General features: G+C 33.8%; 1 long non-coding RNA gene across 1 annotated transcript; it reads right to left on the bottom strand.

The window, feature by feature from the left end:
• Window positions 1-14310: 14310 nt before the first annotated feature.
• LOC103886849 lies at window positions 14311-19387 on the bottom strand. Its single transcript, XR_004185832.1, has 3 exons — window positions 18473-19387; window positions 16770-16923; window positions 14311-14397 (listed from the first exon to the last, which is right to left on the bottom strand). It is a non-coding gene; the product is annotated as an uncharacterized LOC103886849 (long non-coding RNA).
• Between the last annotated feature and the right edge of the window lie 2799 nt (window positions 19388-22186).

The raw sequence follows: 22186 nt of genomic DNA, 5'->3' as shown, positions 1-22186 counted from the left end.
GCAAATTAGTATGCATATATGCAAATGAGCATCATCCTTCAAATAAGCTATCTTAGAGCCCAAACATAGAGTTCACCAGTACTACTATGTTTTTTCAAAACTTTGTTTGAAACTGTTGTTTTAGAACCATCTTCTGAATCTGTTCATGAATCACACAAGAAGACTAGTCACATTATTTAATCCAACTTCTCATAATCTTTCTTTTCTTCTTTTCCTTCTTTTTTGTACCACTACCAAGCCATATCACCTACCTCTTCAATATATTGGAACTAAATGATATCAGTACATCATAACCTCTTTGGAGGTTTGTGAACAGGATGCCCATGAAGAAGGTCACTTTAAAGAGAAGAATGGTCACATAAATGGAACCACTACAGACTCTGAAGGAGATGCCTTTGGATGAAAATGACTTATTTGAAAATGTAAATTTAAGTCTGTTTGTTAGAGATCTCATTACTCTATACTTAAAACGCTTATGCTTTATATAATTCTTAAACCCCAAATCAGGAAACAATTATATGGTGCATGAATGAGATCTGCCAGTCAAATTGCTTGTAGCATCTTAGAAGGAAGTGACTAAGTTAAAAGGGGGTGTTTCAAAGGGATTGAGCATATTAAAAGGGAATGTTTTAAGGGGATTGAGTATATTTTAATAGATTAAGATATGAATTTTAAATTCATATGCAAGTTCCCTTAAAAAGACAAAGATTGTAATTTTTTCAAAGAATCAGTCTCATGTGACAACATGAACATTTCAAAGATTTCTATCATTCTGTGAGTGGTTATGTGAGATATGAAGGAAAGAGGGAAAATGGAAGCATGCCTTAAAATGTTCTGAATCTATGAGGTATGAAAGGTAATTAAATTATCCACAAAATAAAATTTAACTTCGTGGTATGAAATAAATTGGAAAATAACAATTTCTCTTTACACCCCCAAGGAAAACATGAAAGAACATCTTTAGTTTTCACTTTCCTTCAAATCTAGTAGTGCTCATTCTTCAATTTGATGATTTGCGGGGAAAGAATGGAAACAATTACTTTTTTATTAAATGAAGAATGAACAGTCTTGTTACTTTACAAAATGAGGGGTGCAATAAAACAGATACTCAAGCTTAGACCTTTCCTCGTATTTGGGCTCGCCTTTCTTTCTTAACTTTGTGTGTCTGGAATGAATATGATATCCAGTATATCCTAATTTTAAATAAATAAATACATGCATAATCTTCTTAGCAAGTAGAGATTAGATTATCTTTTTCATATTAAAATAAAGCAGCAAGACAACTGAGAGAGCACCTCTTAGGACATGTTCATTTCAAAAGTGTCATTTAAATCAACCCTACTCTGTTTTGCAAGCCGGGATGTAGAGTGCCATATTTCTAAATATGTGCTATGCACTTTATTTAAAAGTAAATTCCACTAAAAATAGTAAAATTAATACTACATTTAGATCTTTAACACGCACATATCACTATATTTTGTCTTTCTAAAGTAATGGTAGCAGAATTATTTTATAGTTGAAACGTGAAAAACATTTGACACTTGTAATCAGAGATGACTGCGTGTGTAATTTTAAATACTTCCTGTGTCTGTAATCATTTCTACTTCTCCATAGGCATAAAACTTTCCTACCTATCATTCTCCTCCCTCAGCACGCGCACTCTCTCTCTCTCTCTCTCTCTCTCTCTCTCTCTCCAATGTATCCCCAACCTAAGTAACATAATCAATTTAGAGAAAATAACTGTTCAACTAAATTTAAAAATTAGTCAAATTGCAAAACCTATTATTACATTTATCTCAAGATATTCCATCCTACTTTTAGCATCAGGTTATTTCTGTCAAGTAGAATGATCAGTAAAAGAGCAGAAAAAAATGTTTGGTCACATGTCAGAAATATCTACCTAATAAAAATTGGGAATTTTGTCTTTTTTTTTTTTTTTTTTTTTTTTCAGTAAAATGTCCCTAAACACCTGCAAAACCCTATTGATATAAGTAGGACTATTGCTTCTTCAGGAAAATTTTTGATAGTAAGAAATTCAGCAAAGAAAGGAAATATTTATGTCACCTGCAACGTTGTTAAGTATCTACCCTGTTTACATGCCTTCTTGCACATTTTCCTCATTATTTCATTTAGCAGTTCATGTGACTTTAGTTCTCGATACATTTTAAGGTGAGTGTATATGTATCACACACACAAACATCATCTCAGAATACAAAACAACAAGGTTATCTGCAATGAATATGAATTCATATGTATGTGTTCTTTTTAAATGACATTTGCAAATGGTCATACTGCACATCTATGGTTTGCTCCCGAATAAAAGTAAGATTACAGCATTACCTTTTTAAACCTGCAGATTCTTCTTTCCATAAGCTTTTGCTCCAGCAAATCTCAGCTATTCTTATTGCAGCCCTTTCTCACATGCCCCCAAGTGAGGAACGATTTGCAAGCTTTTGGCAAGACATGTTGTGAAAGCTAAGCTATTTATCTGATAACCATTTTCACCAAACTCAGAGTTCATCTTTATCTTTTGTTCTAAATAACCCACAAAATTGTAAGGAAAAATAATTCAGTGGCAATTATCTTACAAAGAAGTATTCATAGTATCTTTCAAATAACAAATATCTTTTTTTGTTTCCTGAAAAGTGATTTAACTAATATTTTCATAAGATGGAGGATCACATAATATTTATAGTTTTGTTTGAAAAGAGCATGCAGTGAAATTCTAACACACTTTGGAACAAAAGTGCAGAATACCAATTTGTGTATAATTTATTTTATCAATTTTTATAAAATATAAAATCCTAAGAAAAAAAAAGACTGGAAGGAAATATTCTAAAGTGTTTTTGCCTGTGATTGTGGGGATTGTAGATAATTTATTTTCTTATCACACATTTTTTGCCTACTTTTTGATTATTTTGCACAATGGATTAAAAAAGAAAAACATAATTATAAAGATGTTTTTATTTTTAAAAATTCAGTGGAAACTTTTAAAGTGTATTTATCTGGTATAAAGCAGGGCAGGCATGAATACTTTTTAAAAATAGATAAGCATAAACCTTTAAGAAAATTTATTCTTAACAGATTCAGACAATGGTTTGAATAGAGGTTTAATAATTTGATTGTGTGATTTAGAGTCTCTTAAACTTTTACTTATAAGGGAAATTTTATTAACCAAATACTACTATTTAAGAATAATTCTTGCTACACAATGCTGTTATTGTCCTATCATAGTCCTGTTTTCTTCATTTGGATTTTTAGAGTAGCATTTAACCAAAAAAATTGTTTTCAAATTAAATAGCTACTCTAAAAGGTAATTTTAAAATACCAAAATCCTTTTTAGATATTTTAAATGGAAATCTTTGGTTTGCCAGCAGAATTCTCTCTTCTTCAAAGTATATTCTACAGTCATAATTCTGAGGTATCATCCAACTATTTGGTAAAAAATTTCAGAGATTTGTTTTTTCAAGCAGAGATAACAATATTTCTGAAGCTACAAAACATTGATATAGTTAGCAACCCTTTGATATTATTTTCATTAGCAGGAACCCAGATTTTACACTGATTTAATTTTTGACAGGAAAAAAATCTGTTTTATAAATCATTGTCATACTTGTTTTCTGATTATTTTCCATAGACTCACATGGAATTTTAAAAGCTTACTGAGTATTGATTATGCTGTTTCTAGGTATATGTAGTAATTTAAAACCTTCTTCCCTTATTCTATGCAGAAAGTAGATAAAATATTGGTGAAGCAAAGGCAATAAAAATTGTTGGGAGTCCAGTTTTGCATGTCCCAATTTTAAATTGAGACTCAGCAATTTTAAAATATAAATTTTGTTCCATTTAATGCTGAGAAAATATTTTCCTTCTTTGCCTAAAGGTCATCTATAATTGAGGACAAGTTAGCCAGATTCCCGAGGCTGAGTGTGGCTTTGATCTAGGTGTCCAGTCTTTCTTGGTGCAAATCATTCTGGGGAGAATGGTAGGAGTCACATCGATGAATTGGTTGTCTTACTAAAGGTTATCAAGGCTTCCTCTTTCCTCTTCCCCAGCTCGCTCCCTGCCCCACTCTTTGTGAGCACCTCTGTGTGTCTGTAGCACTTTGAATTCGTCCTGCAGAAATTGTTTTCAGGTATAATCCTAAGCTTTAAACCTGCTCCTTTATGTATACTTGGTTACCCTGATTTTACTCTGAGATACACGGCATATGTTTTCATTCCTGAACATCTTTATCAAATCATTTAAAAATATGTAGCACATGTTATTTGATTTTGGATAAGCAGAATATTCCTTCTCAAAAATGGATTTGAATATCATGTTCTATAAATCACTTCATACAAAGCTTTTATTCAAGCATTAGGGCAATAACATTGATCCTATGAATTTCCTTGGAAATAATAAGAATAGCGTTAGATGCTTCAAATTAAAATTAACCCTGGCAATGTTAAACAAGTACATATAGAATCTGGGTACATTTATGAAATTATTTAGAAATATATTTATTGTGCTTTTACTTGTATAAAAATTATTAATAAAACAGGAAAGAAGATTTAAATCATTCTAAACAGCCTTTTACAAATTATTTACACTGCTTTGTACACAATTTGAAAACGTGGCAGTAATTTTATCAAATGTCTTATATATTAACGTCAGAGAACAGTTAAACAATCATTTTTGAATTACACTACAACCAATTATTTTTATAATCAAATATTTCATCAATTATAAAATACATTCATCTTTAATTGCTTTTGGATAAAAATAAGTCACCTACTTCCAAAAGCAGTACTTCTTATGAGTACTTATGGCCAATTTTTGTTCACATAACTTTGCACTTTTTTCTGTCAAACAAAAGTATTTTTCAATGGAGCAATAATATAGTTATAACTTCAATCCCCATACTATTTAATCAAATCAATACATTTCCAAAAACATTAAAAATGTTGTTCTAAACTTAAAGAAGGTGATGATAGCTATACATTTGTTTCCAAGTAATGTCTTGAAGTTATAAGGTAAATTTTTTGGAGAAGAATGAATTCTTGTGACAAATGATAACAGATACTTCCATTTCTTTCTTTTGTGATTCAATCTTCTTGAGAACTTTTGTGTAGATACACCAAATATTGCATATAAAATTATGACCATAGAATTTTTGTTATAAAAATGAGTCTTTATTATTGCATACTAAAATGAGTATGTATTTTTTCTGTTACATACAATTTTTGTAAAATAATTCAATTTCCTTTAACATACCAATTTTGTAGTGTATTTTAATAATAATAAACCTCTAATTCCCCATATGTTTTTACTGTGTATATGGGTAAGATAAAATATAATTTATGTATATGTAAAATGGATTATATATATGTACACAATTGTTGCACTATTTATGGACAATCTCAATATTTTTTCTGTGTTCTCATATGCTATGAATTCATTTGTAGTAGCATCATGAAACATCAAAGTTTATTTCAATCAGTTGTGTAAAAGCAGATCTCAGGTACATAGGAAATGGTTCCATTTATAAATGGCTATTTATGCATTATTATATTATCACATATATAATTTTTGTTCTTATCATTTTGAGTAACAAATCTTTTAACTTTTAAAAACATATCAGTATTAAAACAGCTATTTAATTTTTAATTATGAAGGACTGTTTTCTAAATCATTCTATCTTAGAATTAATAACAGAATAGTGCTACTGAATAATATTACATTTAGTAATGAAATTAAGCTTTCACTTTGAAAATTCCCTTAGTTTTAGATTCTCTAATACACTATTATTTCATTGGCATGGCACAATTATTAATCACTTTTGCCCATATGTCCTGATCACGTATTATATCATAGAGTATTAACACTTATTTTCCTGAAACTATCTAATTCTAAAGCTAACAAACAGAAAAAGCTAATTTGCATGTGGTACTTTATCCCCAAGAAAAATAACTCTTGGTTTTGTTTGAATATCATTTATAAAGCTAAAGATAGTTGTTTTTCCAAACATGTGATCAATGTGTCCATTTTCATATCATTATTGGTAATAGAGTGATCTAATTTAGGAGCAGGGCCATTTTGATGTTAAGTGTATCATCATATAAAAAGAAGCTTGTCACACTCCTCCCTAATAGTGAAAGATTTCCGTTTCCCTTTATGCAGACATTTGCACCTACTATTTTCCAATTCTGTAATGCAAACACTGAGGGAGAGGTTAAATGCAATGTTAGCTCTGTAATATGTATGCAGAAAAGCTGCACGCATTTTGCCTGGCCTTCATTGATTGTAACCCTGGGTCAACAGACATGTTTTAATGTGAACTGGAACATAAATGCCTACCAAAAGAAAGTAAAGGAGTGTGAAGTTTTTATAATATGTCACAATTCATAAATATGCAAGATCTCAAAGAAGGGAAAAAAGGTGGGGGATGGATGTTCCGAAAGCACTTGGTTAAACATATATTTCATCATTTTAATTTGGTGACTACACCAAATCACAAGTAGCCAAACTGGAGTTACAACTGTCCACTAACATTTTCTTTTCTACATTCCTGATATGTTCTCTCACTTTCCAACTCTTCTATTTCCAGGCAGTTGTACCATATGAAACTGACAGCAATTGTTCTGATTCATGGTTTAGGAGGAGTAGCTGATTAATCCCATGTCAGCAGTCTTGACCCTACGTGGAAAATAGAACCTTAGAAGGCCCACTCAACAATATATCAGGGAGCAGAGCTATGTGGCTTGCCTTGCTCTTAAATGTAATGAAAGTTTAGGACAATGCTGAACAGTGATTTGATGCCCCTCTCCCTTTTTAACCTGTTTCAAAAGAACATTCTGGGTGAGGGGAGAGGGAATGTATTGGGGAGAGGAAGTGAGTGATTATGATTATTTTCTGGAACAAAATCTTACGTTCACAAATATTTTATTTTTGTCCTCCATTAAATGCTTGAAGACATTTTTTTTCTTGAGCATAGTTACTGATTTTTTAAAAATGGTCATATGTGTTTATTTTGAACCTTTAAATTTTCAATCTTTCCTCTTTAATGACTATAGAATGCCCTTCTACATTTAATGCAGAGCTCTAACTTGTACTCATTATAAAATAATTCCAAATAACTCCAAATTCCAGAATCATGTTTCATACAACATGCTCAATTTTAAAGACAAATGTACATGCTGTAATTTAAATGCACAAAAGACAAGCTTTGAGGAAACCATCTTAGCCCTGGAGATCACATTTTTCACAAAAGCTCTAAAACTTGCGTGTATTTCTACAATGAATTTGAAGAAAACCTTAGTACTCTGTATTATGTTCTCAGAACCTATGATTAAATAAAGGGATAAAGTGGAATCATATCTTTTTCAAAGAGGACCATGTGCATGAAGGCACTAATGTGCAAATTTTATTTACAACTATAAAGCAGATTGAAATGCCAAGGCAACTTGAAAATCTCTCACATAATGCTAAATCTTAAAGCAAAGAATGCTATAAATGGTGGTCACTGAGTACAAGTTGAATTTCAGTATTGGGAGCTATGCACAACTAGTAAATGAAAAAAAAAAAAAAACTACCTGGTATAACTAGATAAAGCTGAAATGTGCTGAAATCTTCCCCTGCAAACTGCATAATAGCACTTCCAATGGTCTCTTTCTGTCACCCTCTGTAACCATCAAGCCCTGATTCTGCTGCAGTCAGGTGAATGGTCACAGAGCTCTTACGGTTGGCTGCATAGAATTCCAAGGAAAGACACATCTGTACAATTTTTTCTTGGACAATAATAATACTTTTGGTATATTTAGATTTTTCTTAAATATATTTGAAGAAAAACATGCAAGATTTTCTTATGCATCCTCCTAAAGTAAAGGTTTTATTTTGACCGACTCCTTCACTGTGAAAGTGCAGTCCTTTGATCAAGTAACATTTGCATTTCTGTATGGGGTAGGGTTTTATGTTCTTTTCTTACATGCTGTCTATAACTACGTGTATCATGTTGGTTTGTGCTACTCACCATTTAAAGCACTAGGTACCAAGTGTTGCTTTGTGAACAGAATCCATGTGCATTAAGCAGAAGACAATAGAATAGTGCAGTTTAAAATGCAGAATTAATAGGTCTTTTGAATGGAACATATTTTTAAGATGGCTATTTTAAATATGATATACTCAGATACACAATGGAATATCTTGGTTTTTAAATGCAGCATCTTCAGATTAGCCTTATCTTACTTTAAAAAAAGGAACAAATGGAATGCTTTTCTAGGTTTTTCTTCAGAGGCAAGCACTCTGCATACACTGGAGGTAGCGTTAACAAATAATAATAAGACAAACTTTAGGTTAAATTCTGTTGCTCCAAGAACTCTTAAACATGAAGCTATGGTTTCATAAAAATGTATTTTTGAAGGATCAGCAAAAATGCAGAATTGTCTATAAAAATGGAAATAATTTGTAAGGTGTGTGTGTGAGACAGAGAGAGAGAGAGAGAGAGAGAGAGAGAGAGAGATGATCTTTATAAGGTTTGAGGTTTTTTTTTCAAGGTAACAATTTTTTTTTCTTTGCTTCATGAAGGAATTTTTTTAACCTTCACTCAGAAAGTTGGTAGACAACAATTTCCCTCTTTTCTCTGGTTTTGATGACATGTTTTCATAAAGAAATCTCTAAACCCTGTTTGCTTCGTTTATCCATGTGTTGATATTAAAACTGCCTGGATCTCAAAGGCATACGAACTCTTTGTCAATAAAGTAGTAAATTAAACAACTGGCATTTTAAAAAAGTCTTCCAGTGAATTTTCTCATTAGCAGCAAACTATTTTGGGTGCTTTCACTCTTAGAGCTTTAACATTTGGTAAAACTTATATAAGACAAGATTTGAGTTTATTGAGAAGTTTCTTATAAATAGATACTGCATGAAATCATTCATTTTATCATTTTTAAGAAAAAATATTTCAGTTTAGTATAGTTTTTCTTAAAAGAACAACAGCTTTATTTACTAGGTTTCACATTGTATATTCTTTTCAAAAATATGATATGTTTACGTTTTGAAGCATTGTGATAGCCTTCATCAAAAATAAAAGCTAAGCAGAATGCAAATTCCATATCTCTCAATCAGAGAGAGTTTAGTTTCTAATGTCAAGAATATATTATGGGAGACTCAGAGCCTTTTTGTGTCTTCACTGGTTTTCCGCTTTTCCTCACCTACTGAGCCAGGCAGCATGTAGTATCTAGGAAGAAGCTTGATATTTCTTAGATAGTATGGTTTGGAAGATGCTGTTTGCAAGCTTATTTGCTTCTGTGTTGTGTTCATAAGCAGGAGAATATAATTCATTTCTGCATATCTGCTAGACTGGACAAATCAAGGTGACAATCCGTGGTTAGCTCTGGCGGGCCCTTTGTCCTACTGCTGCTGTGAATGGAAGCACAATGGAAGCAAAGTGAATATATAACAGTCCAGCTGCCTTGTTGTGACAGCCCAGTCCCACCATTGCAGTGTGTCAGCTCATGTTTGTGTACCGGTAGCCAATCCATAAGATGACAATGCAAATTGTGTGAAAAGTCTTCTATAAGATAACAAATCATGTTGGGGGTTGAAGTATGGGGAGGAGAGTAGAAGGGGAGGTTGGACACATGTCTTAAGAAAAATAATGACCCGTAAAAGGTTATATTTTTGGTACAGTGATTACATTCAAATGCAGGACCATCATCCCAATTCTGGCATGTGTCTCAAAGACGCAGGTAGGCGCTTACACTTAAATCGATCATACCATTTCTGTGTGCAAGGTTCTGCATTAATGTTACTTTTAGGGCTGTTTATATTTCATTTACGCTTGCAATTAATCATCTTTACTGTGTTGATGCTACTGGCGTCAGCAGTGTGACTTAATTAAATTTGAAATTATAGTACAGTAAATATAGGCTTCCAACTAGCCAGTCCAAATTAAATGCTGTGGTCTATTTCTTACCCATGGTGTTTTCCAATTTAAGTGTTCATTTGAAAGGTTACATTTCTGACTGAAATCAGGTTTCCTTTTTTAAAACTTAACTGTTGCTAAACTAGAATAGCTCTCTTTCAATCCATACTTTATTCCTATCTATTATCTCTATTCTCAGTACATAAATCCAAGTAATCCATATTTATTACATTACCTTTAATATTTATCTGATTAGATGCCTATGGTTCTTTAAGGAATGTTTTTATCCCCTTAAAACATTTCCCATTTCCCTCTGATATATCAGGCTGAGCTGCTTTCAAAAGGTTTCGCCTCCATTTTGTTTCAGGCTGGTAATCAAGCAATTAGTCCACAAAATGGAGGTCCTTCCCTCTGCTGTATACACCGGCTCTTAGATAGGTGGTTTTACCCGTTTGAAAGCTCAGGCAGAACAGTTTACTGCTGATCTTGTGAAATTGGCCTCTTAAGACTGTTCGTATGATGTCAAATAAATGACTCTTAGGAAAAACCTTAGGAGTTTGAGACCTTTATGGTGTTGTCACTAGAGCATTATTCTATATGCAAAACTTGCACATCTCTAATCTTCTAACTCAATAGAGTGAACATTTAAACTAGTCAAAAATTCCAACGATAAAGTGCCTAGCTTTAAAATATTGCTAACTTCATTTCCTTAAATGTATATTATTTTGTGTATTACAGTCTTCTTCAAACAATTCATAACATGTCTAGCAAGGTATATGAGCAGAAATGCAGTCACACTCCTATCATATACACAACACGGGGTTTGAATACTAGAAAATTTGTCATCCGTAAAGTGCAGCATAGGACTTGTGTGTAAAAAGCACAAGCTCTTTTCTTTTCTTTTTTTTTTTAATGCAGTGCTGCCTTGTCTGCACTTTTTGAAATTGCATATTTATCAGTTCATGAATTATTTATGAGATTGGAAAAGTGGAGGGGGGGTGCAGAGAGGATGAGGAAGAAGAGCACACAAAAAATTTATGCTGAAAATACTTGGGATAGGAGATGCTTTTAATATGAATGTTAGCGGTTCTGCTCAAGGATAGCTGTATTTTGATTTTTTTTTCTGAATGTTGTGTTTAGATCTATTATTACACAATTTGGTATTTAAAGAATTGTTTGCTGTGTTGTCTATTTGATTTCTGGGGAAATTAGGAAAGGTGCAGTTTGTTTAGAATTAGGTGAAATGGGGACTAAAATGAACTGAGTATTTCAAAAAATTGTAAAGCATATTTAATAAATATTAATCTTTGTCAGCCTCTATTGTTGTCAAAAAAAAGCTGACAGATTGAGGATTAATGAAATGTTTCATAAATTAGAAATGAAACTATCAGCAGATTGTCCAAAGAAGGAATCAAAGATTGCTCAAGCCAGAGCTTTGGGCCGGTGGAATAGCCCATTCTTAAATCCAATCTTTTTTCAGCCCATGATAAGAAAAATAAACTTATATCCACTGGCTGAGAGCATATATTTAGCTTCTTTCATTAAAGAAGTCAGTGTTTTCTACATGTAAAAACCATGTTGATACCTTTCATTTATATTTCTCAAAGACAAAACAAAAGCAAAATAAAGAAGAAAAAAAAAAAAACAAAGTTATAAAACCAAGCAACTGAATGCTCAGCTTCATTAATGAATATACACATTTTAAAAAGTAAAATAAATATATAATCTGAGATTGTAAGCCTTTAATTACCAGGGCCCTCTATCCCTCTATTGGGGTATGTGAAGGGAGGAGTTCCAGGGGGATGGGTGTGGGACAAGAAGAGGTGGCTACATTTGGAATCATGCTGTAACTTCCTACTGTATTCCACAATGTAACACAAAGACAAGCCACTAAATCCCCAAAACTAACTGTTAAAGAAAGATGAATGGGATGGCCTATAATAATCAATTATAAAAATGATATTTTTTTTCTTAATCTTCATTGAATTTCCTACTTAAAATATGTGACACAGGAAGCATGTTATCCTAAAATAAGTAATAGAGACATGTGTAGTACTAAACCTTTAAAAAAGTTATGCTAAAAAGAAAAATATGCTGAAAAGAAAAATATTTTGGGTATGTGTATTATATGACCAAACCCTCCATTTTTGATTCCTGAAATCCTGATTCAGGTATTAGCAAGTTAAAAATAAAACAAGAGCTCTTTTAATTCTTCCTCTTACTGTTCTATTCATTTGGATTTATTAACTTTTCCGCATGGCTGTTCTGAACACTCACCTGAAGTACCTTTCTTCCTATCTGCCAGAGATATATAATTTGAAAGTGGGCTAGTAGAGTGTATAAAAATGTTTAGCCTAATCACTCCCTAATGACAGCGACTTATGTCCTTAGTGCCGTCGATTTGTTTCCTGGGTTTTAAAAGTAGATTATTTCCATGGTGCAGGCTTAGTGTAAGCTGTTGAGAAACCACAAGCACTGCACTTCAGCCTGAGTTTGGGACGTTCGCCAAGGGTAATCTGATTAAAAGGGCATTTTTTACAACATGGTGCTGCTTTGAAAATTCTGTGCAGCCTGATAGAGTGGGGGCCAAAAAGAATTGCTTTTTGAAGATGAACTAGTTTTCTTAAGCAAAATTATAAGCCTGATGATTCTCTTCAACCTAACTGCAACGGATAAACAAAATGTCCTTAGTAACACATCTGTTACCTACCACAAGTAATTTCATGATCTAGTTAATGCAGTTTTTTTGCTTGTTTGTGTAGCTTTTAGTCACATGAACTTACATCACAGTTACACCACTCTTGTTCCATGGAGAAGTATAAAAACAATTCGTTTCTAGTTCTACTTTTGTTATTCTGTGACCTACATGTGTATGCATTTTGCTCCGTTTTGAGAAATAGTCACTTCTGGTCTGCACTAACTAGTAGTAGTTATGGGTGCTTGAGAAGTTTAGCAGTTGTACGTTATTAAGAGGTAATTTCATATCTCAAATCTTGGGTGTCTTTTTAAAGATGGAATATAATACTAATTAAATATGTCATGTTTGCACACATCAGAATGCACTCAAAAGAACCTTTCTTGTATCTCTTATTTTATTGAAGTATTTTTGTATTCTTCTGTGGGAGCTAACTAGGCAAGTAAAGATGAATAACTAAATCTGCTCCCATTTTTCTAACATCCTCAGAGTAGGATGAATAGCAAATGTAAGTGAGAATTCATCCATTTAAATAGCATGGGGCTCTTTGCACCCAAGTGTTTGTATACACAGCCCACAGAAGAATATTTGGTTTCTGTCGTTTCTTCGAACTCACTATCCTAATGGATCTTATTGGCATTTTGTCTTCCTTGGAGAGAACTTTAACAGTTTTCTGCCTCTCCCCAACCCCCAACAAATCAAGGCTTTTCAAAATAGCTGAAACATTGTAACGTGATGCCATGACAGTTCTGCAAAGAAAAACAAAATGTATTTTAATTCCATGAACTATTGGTTCAACAAATGGGCCAAATACTGTGCAAAATGCTATCTATGAATCAGTCTCTGCCCACAGCTGTTCACACTCTATTGAGAGAGAGAGAGTAGGATGCAGAGCAGCAGGCCTTATATTCAAGCCAGAAACCAATTGCTGAGAGACTCAAGAAGAGGGAGCAGTATTCCTTCTTGAAAGAGGATTGGTATTAGTGAACTCAAGTTTTTTAAAAAGGCACTTTTTCCAAGATTGGAATGTGTATAATCCCCAAGTTTACTTTGCTACAATAAGAACTCATTTCAATGAAAAGACATAAACAATTTCGTGTGTACGGCACACATTAAGATCCCATTATTACTTGGCAAAAGCTTAGTGGTATCCTAAAACATGTTGAATTCTTTTACATTGTGTGTTTCTAAATTCTGTGGTCTACATTTCCACAGAAATAAGTCTCTGAGCATGTTGTTCTTAGTAAATATAAAAAATGGTGGCATTTCTTAAAATACACTTTCTAACTTTTGGGAATGTGGAGAGAATGTGCTGAAAACACTCAAGACAAAATAGAAACTCAGAGATACCACACATTAAATTGGGCCTTTCCCCATGAGAAACATCTATTGCATTTCTTTATTAAAGATGACAGTTTTTCTTCAGAGCCATATTTAACTCTCTGGGAACATTGGTATAGAATGGTTTGGGAGCATGTGATGTGGTAAAGACAGTTTAATGACAAAATATGGTGTTTCCAAAGAAACCCTTTATAGTCATTAGGTCGTGTTTCAGAAAAGGAGTGCTGTCACTTCAGAGCAAAATTCCTGTCTGTGCCAATGGTGTTGTCCTTATGGATTCAGAGAGCATTTTATGGTCTTTCTTCTTCTTGAAGAATAGAAAGGGTAATTTGACGCAGGCACATTAATATGAATGGCTTGGAGTTATATGATTGAAGATTTTTTAATACTTGCACCAGTGTCAGCTTGTAGAGTACTATCAGTGCTCCAGGGGGCCAATGAGCCAAAGTACATATTTCTGTTACCAGAAAGACAAAGAGAAATTATTTTATTCTGGAGAAGTATAGGTAAAAGTAAAGAGGTGTTTTTCTGCTCTCTCTGTACTAAGCATGCAATATTAGAAGCAGCCCTTTGAAAACCTTCTAGAAAAAAATTGGTTATGAGAGGCCATAACTACCTATCTACCTGTATAACTCTTTTGTAACACCAGAAATGTTTATGAACCAATTTTATCTTTTGAAGTTCGATGTTAGATTTTTTTTTTAAATTTAGGTTTTGGATATCTCTTTAAGAGTTTTGGATTTTGTGACACTTAAAATGAGATATTCATGTCAGGAAGATGTCCTGCTGTTCCAGGAGAGGGAGGGGGACACCATTAAAAAAAATCTTGATAATCAAGGCCACCTGTGATCCTGGGCGGCTTTCTGGAGCACAAAGGCACTGAGGAAAGCTGTTCTCCGAACCAAAGCAAATTTCTGTGATCCACAAGACACTTCAGCCTCTTCCCACTAAGAAAAAAAGAAAATCATGCTACAGGAGGATCAGCTGCTCTCTGTTCCTTCCTTAAAAAAAGTCGAGGTGGTTGCTATTTAACACAAAGCCCCGTGACCTTAATGCTGTGGCTGCTTTGAAACACTGAGCTATTTAATGATGCAAATTACAAACAGAGGGAAAACATCAGAAGAATCTGTCTGGAAATTAGCTTGTTTGACTGAAAATTAGCTAGCTTAATCGAACTTGCAGGACTCAGATTTTCTCTGCAGAAGCCTGGCTTGGCGCTTTGGTCCATTTGCATTATCTCACCACTCAGTAGAAATATTGAAAATTAGAGACAGGAAAATCTATCTTCTATTTACGTAGTTGAAATAACCAACTGACCTCTTGGATTTTTAGTGAGGGCCTTAACAGTTTCCAAAGAAACATTACATTAAATACTTGTGAAAAGTCAACCCAGAATAATTAAGTTAAATTATTACCATATTTACCAGTTCCCAAATTGCTGAATTCAATTATTCTTTGATCCTAAAGAGCTAGGATGAATCATATATGTGTTGATACAGAATTTTATTGTGCTTTAGTTTGAGGACATTGTATGGTAGCAACATGACCCAATTCATGCAGAGACAATCCTTGTAAACACTGAATCTAGTCGAAGACTTCAAAGACATACTTAAAACATAGGACTTCATTTGAGGCTTATGAATAATTCAGAAGGTCAAAAACTTGTGCCATGTAGAGGGAATGGAGTCAGATCATCAAGATCTATTTAAAACATTAGTTTTTAAATTAAGGGAAGGACTTAACAACTTTAAAAACATTTTTACTTTCTAAAAGCTATAAACAGGGTTGTGGATAATTTCTCTGTCTCATTATAGAAATATTTGTGCTTTCATATTTTTTAGATGGATGGAATGACTGTATTTGTTTGTATTTATAATACCAAAGTAGCAAAAGTACTAAACCATTTGCCAAGCAAATGTTCTGTGTTCAGCCTAGCAATCAAACAGCTCTGATAGAGAAAAACAACATATATAAGGAAATGATGACACCTAGTAGAATACATTCGTTAAGTTAAAAATTAATCTGTAAGTGGTAAGAGTATAATTATAAAATAGCCTCATCTTCTAAAAATATAATAATACAAATTTTAACTTGAGAAATGTGGTAGTTCGAAATATAGTTGGAAGCAGTATGACAGAACAGATTCAGTGGAGAGAAATTTACTGCTATACTTTGAGTATTATAATAAAATAATATTGATGGCTTTAGGCAGAATTCATCAAAAGGAAATGATAAATATTTTTTATCATTTTTCTATTTTGAAAAGTAAAATATGTCATTATTTGTTATTTATATACTTTAAATTTTAATGAAAAACTCTGGTAATGGTTTCTGAACTTCTTTTCAGAAAGCTCAGAGTTCATAAATATGTCTAATTTAGTTATTGGGGACACATGGTAATTTCTAGCTTTTACAAGAAGGGTAACATATCTTTGCAACTGTTTTACAGCGACTGAAAGGTTGATATGAAAACTTGGTCTTTGTTAATTTTTTACATAGAATTTTTTTTTAGTATGAAATTGCCAATAGTCTTTTACAGAATACCAGTATCTATAGACCAAGTGGCCCAAATATTTAATTGTGCTATTCTAGTCCTTCATAACTAGAGCAATGACAGTTCTATTTTTAAGCAATTTTTGCAAACTAAATGATAGATATCCTGGTTAGTATTCTGACAAGTGTTGAATGTAATTCATTGGCTATCACTGAATGCTCATGAAATAATATTTTACAAATTAATGTACAAATCTCATTTGCAAAAATAAAATGATGCTATCGATATCAGCAGTCTCTATTTAAACAACACTTAATATTTGAGTCATTGTTTACCTTCGGTGTCTTGTGATGGAGAGGCAAAACAGCAATTGTCCTCAAAGAAAATGGACTAAAACTGTGTTATTAAGTTTCTGGAATTCTTTGATGTTCACAATCTAATGTTTGTTGATAGCATATATCAGTGGTTCCTGGATTCATTCTGTTATGACTGTGATAAACATCCAATACAAAAAATCATTTAAAAAAGATAATTCATTATGTCACTGTGAAAATGTGTTCTAGAGATAATAAAATGTTTTCTCTGTCATTCGAGGTCAGTTTTCATAGTGCTACTCAAATTTGATGCTTGGTTCTAAACAGCTTTAATTTTATAATCTGAACAATTTTCTGAAATGTTTCACCTCTAGAAGGAAATTACCCAAGATTCCCTCTCTTCACCTCCCCCATTGCCTATCCATAGCTCTACCTCCCCAGTTTTCTGCATAGGTGAATACATTAGCACCTGGCTCATTGTTTAAACGTGTTGCTCTTTTCTAACTATTCTAATATATCAGTCTTAAGTTTTCTCATCCCTGGGGAATCCTTAGGCTGATAATACAGTGGTTATGCCAACAGAGAAACTCTAAAGCACAAAATCATTATCTTTACTGTATGAGGTATGATCAGCACTGTGAAATTCACATTGATTGTTATACTTTTGTTATTACTCCTTTAGTTGGCCTTGATTTGTTTTCCATATTTAGTGAGGGAAGCACCTTCACCCATTACTTAAAAGTATTTAATATGCAAGATTTGCTTAGTGACTAAGCTAATTCTGAAGCCCAGCATGTTTACACAAAGAACTGGTTGTAATAGAGTATATAAAAATATATATTGTTATATATGACTATATGTTACATATATGTTACATATATGACTGTTATAAAATACAATAAATATATATGATATAGGAGGTATTAGTATATATATACATGGATACATTTATACCGTTCTAAGTGGCAAATAAATGTATTAGGTCATATCATTTGAAAAAATGTCTTCTGTGAATTAAAACTGCAAATGGTTTATGGGCAGAGTATACATTTAACAATGGGGGAAAAATATTTTCTTAAAAGACCATATTGGTGGTTAGCTTTTAACTTTCACTTTGATAGATTCTGAGTGAATCATCCCCAGAAGGTGGGAAGGGAAAGGGGGGTCAGGATGCCCTGCAGGCCTCACTGCTCTGTGTGAGGCAGCTGTCTTGTCTTCCTTTTTCAGGGAAGTGGTGTGGTTGAAGAGAAGCGGCTTCTCTGCGGCAGAAGCACATTCATCCTGATTTCAGACTGTGGACAGCTCCTCCGTGGAGGAATAGCTGATGACCGCAGAGTTCCTCTTTCCCACCCCCATTCCCCATTGCCTTGCTCCATTCATAGCAATCTGAGCTCTGAATGTGGGCTGAGATGTCTGACATTCTGCAGCAGGAGTCTGTGGGAAGAAACAGCATTGGGTGCATGTGCAGGGTGGGAGAGCATGGGCAGACGGGAGTGAGCTGGGTGGCAGGGGACAGATGAGGTTTATCTCTTCCCACTCCATCTCCCTGAATCTCAAGACTGAGAATAGAACCACCTATTTTTTAAAAAGCAAATTCTCTTTAAACATATTGCCTTCCTAGACCAGGTAGGGCTGTAGACTTGTATCATCAGACTTCATTCTTCATCACCTTAGGAGGGTTTCGTAGGCCAGGAGCCTTTAGCAGGGAGAAAAAAGCCACTTACCTCTTTTTCTTTTCCCTTTATAAAATTGTCATTTTTAGAAAGCTTCCACACATTTGCTTATTCTACACCACCAACAGATCATTCGTGCTTCTGGACTACTGTGGTCACTTCACAAAAGTAAATATTATTAGCAACAAGAATTGGAATTTGGAATTACTTTACTCACACTTAAAATGAATGCTTTCCTTTCTGCAAGAACAATGCAAGTTTGAGAAGCTTATATAAAATGTGTTACAGAATTAGAAAACTAAAGCATTACTCTGACCGGCATCCTCTTTATTTTAAAAACTAAGCATTTAAGTAGTAATTGGCAAAGAAAAGACTGCATATTGGACATGTTAGTCAAATAAATTGGGCATGTTAGTTAAATAAACTCTGTATATTCTAAACTTCTAACTTTTTATCATGTGATTTCCTGAGTAATAAGTCTCACTTAGCATTTTCTCATTTTCTCAGTGTAGGCATCACTCAGACTTATTCAGTGGCAGTGAATACATGGAATGTACACTTACACCCTTCATAAAAAGATCTGATGCAAGGCACACAGCCAGAGAGAACTTCAAGGATTTGGCAAAGGCAAGGATATATCTTAACCTATCCCAAATTCTCATTTTGAACATGTAAAATTTCAGTCACTTAAAAAAATAAATTTAATTATGTGTAGTTCAGTACTTTCTTCACAGAACTGGTACTAGAAATAGTTTAAGAACAAACTGTTCTAGGTTTTATTTTTACTGGATCTGTAGGTAAGACTGCCAAAACTGTCACTTAAAAATGTTGTTTGCAACCAGATTTTGGAGTCCTCATTTCTGGTTCAGAACTTTGAAATTAGCAGCCAAATGTTTGGATACTTGTTCAGTTGTGCAGATTAAAAAAAAAAAAAAAAATTCAGGTTGGGCCAAACCATTCCTATTTCTAAATGGAAGCAAAAAATGAAAATAAAAATTAATAAGAGAGAGGATGGGAGGGAGGGAGAAAGGCAGGAAGGAGCGGGGGAAAGCAACCTAATGGGAAAAGTTATAAACACTGTACTTTGACCTACTTTGGAAACTTTTCCTTTCTACCAAATTATATTTGCAAAGACAAAGTCAGCTTCCTCTCAGAGTAGCATGATTGTTCTTTCATGACACCTTAGTAATCCAGAAAGAAAAGATCTCTGGGGTCACCTTGACATTTCCTTCCACTGCAGGCTGAGTCCAGGCTCTGCCGGCTTGTGCCATGTGATGCATTATAGCAGGTTCAGATGTTAATGTAGTATCCATGATTAGAAGGGGAAAACACTGCTTTTACAAACTAGGTTTTGTTGCTGCCATTTCTGCATTATTCAGGCACAGGCACTAGGTCTATCTTCCCCTTATTCTCAGTGCCCTCCCTCTCCAAACAAAAGAAACGATACTCTAAACATTTTTTGTTCTTCTCTGGGTTGGTCTGGTTGAGCAAAGATCATCATGCTCTGATTTAGTGTTTTCAAATAAGTGTGCCCTCTGCTGCAGCACTCTATTGAGAGACAACACAGCCCAAGCGGGAGAGTTCAGCATGGCCACTAATAAAACACAAGTGAGGCTTTGTCAGGCCACGAGTGATTACTTGAACAAGTGCCAACGAAGAAACCAAACATTAGAGCTCAGCGCTTCAGACCCTCAAGACAAAGGGCCAATTGACTTTCCTCATTAGTTTTTGTGCCAAACATGTAAACACAGTTTCCTCTCTATCTTTGATACTCAAAACATGCCAGCTTGTTAACATCCTGGGTGGTACTGTGGTTTATGAGGCTATAAAGACTTTTATGTTGGGTTGGGTATTTTCTTTCTCCTCTTATTGCAAAAGATAGGCTTATCCTTTTTTTTTTTTTTTTTTTATGAAAGGGGAGTCCTTAGGGCATTTTTCACTTACTAATAGGCCCCCTGATGCAAAGAAAAAATTCAAAAGTGTAAAACAGTGACAGAGAGGAAAGAGAGAAGAAAGAAGGAAGGAAGGAAGGAAGGAAGGAAGGAAGGAAGGAAGGAAGGGAAGGAAGGAAGGAAGAAGGAAGGAAGGAAGGAAGGAAGAGAAAGAAAGCAAGAAAGAAAGAAAGAAAGAAAGAAAGAAAGAAAGAAAGAAAGAAGAAAGAAAGAAAGAAAGAGAGAAAGAAGGAAGGAAGGAAGGAAGGAAGGAAGGAAGGAAGGAAGGAAGGAAGGAAGGAAGGAAGGAAGGAAAGAGGGAAGGAGGAAGGAGAAAGAAGGAAAGAGATAAAGAATATACATGAAAAGGAAAAAACATACAGCTCTGATCCTCACTCATTTCAGATGAATATGTAGTGTAAAATGTCTGTTACAATCGTTTCTAAAGAAAGACCTGTAAATAAGTAATTGTGAGAATAACACTAGTGTATGAAGGACTGATGCAAAAGAACCGGTATTGGTAGAAGAGTCACATTGGAGTTCCATCTTGGGGCGACTGACATCATGCCTTCTACCACTCTCTCTTGCAGTTAGAGTCTTACATCAGTTTCTTAGTGGATTTCAGCTACTCCCTTTATTTCCTCTCTCTTCCTGTTCTCTGTCCATTTTGGTTTTTCTTTTATATCTGTCCTTACCAATACTTCATGCCCTCTTCCCTTCACTCCTGAGTTCTCAGTCCTGATGAGGTAGGTGTCTAAAAATGAGTTGTCATTTTCTTGGTTGCACAGAAACCCTTGGCCCAAATTTGTTTCCATAACTAGGCTAAGAGGAGAAAAAGAGTGTTGGCTCAGTGGTTATGTAGTCATAATTGTGAGTCCTGGCTCCATGAATCAGCTGTATTGACTTCATTCTGAATTATTTTCACCTATGGAATCAGCCAACATGAAATGTAATCATGTGTAAAAATGTGGAGGGAACATTAGTTATTATAGACTCTATGGTTGACTAATCATATCTATCAATATTAAAATGCATGTATCTTGTGTTTCAGCAACTCCATTTCTAGGGATTTTTACACAGATATACTCACATAAACATATAAAGGCTGGTTTTTAAAAAATCCTGTAGCATTGTTTGTAATAACAAAATATTAGAGGAAAAAAACCCTAAATGACCTTCAGTAGAGGACTGGTTATATAAGTCATGGTACATCCATACAATGGAAAATGATACATCTGTCAAAAACAATATTGCTGTTTTGTATGCATTGAAATAAAATCATCCTCAATTTATTTTTCTATATGAAAAAGCAAGGTGTAGAACAATGTATCTAATAAGCTAACATTTGCTTAAAAATATATCTATCTCTATATATAATATATATAAACACACATCTGCATCAATATGTGAATATATTTATAGAGTATCCCTGGAAAAATACAGATAATTGATAAGAGAGATTGCCCCAGGGTAGGGGAACTAGACATTCAGGGTCAGATCAGAGATGGAGACTTATATCTCACTGTATCATTTTTTTGTACTTCTGAATGTCTTATGACAATGTATTCCTTAGCCTAATAAAATAAAATGCTTATTGTTAAAGCATGCCATAGAAGTAACACAAACATTCACTATTAGCTATTAATGGCATAATATGAGTTATTTTGCCCTTAATAAAAACTAGCTAGTATAAATCCCTATGAGCCTGGCATTGAATATTTATATATTTTATCATGGAAGAAGGAGGGCTTTGGGACCAAAAAAAGCAAAATTCTAACAAGAGAGAACAAATCTTGAGGGCACAGCAAAGGGCATACCTGAAGGCAGTATGAGG

The sequence above is a fragment of the Papio anubis genome, chromosome 8, assembly GCF_008728515.1.
Source record: "Papio anubis isolate 15944 chromosome 8, Panubis1.0, whole genome shotgun sequence".
Lineage (NCBI taxonomy): Eukaryota > Metazoa > Chordata > Mammalia > Primates > Cercopithecidae > Papio > Papio anubis.
The sequence above is the reverse complement of the archived record's forward strand: the minus strand, read 5'-3'. Positions and strand labels throughout refer to the sequence as shown.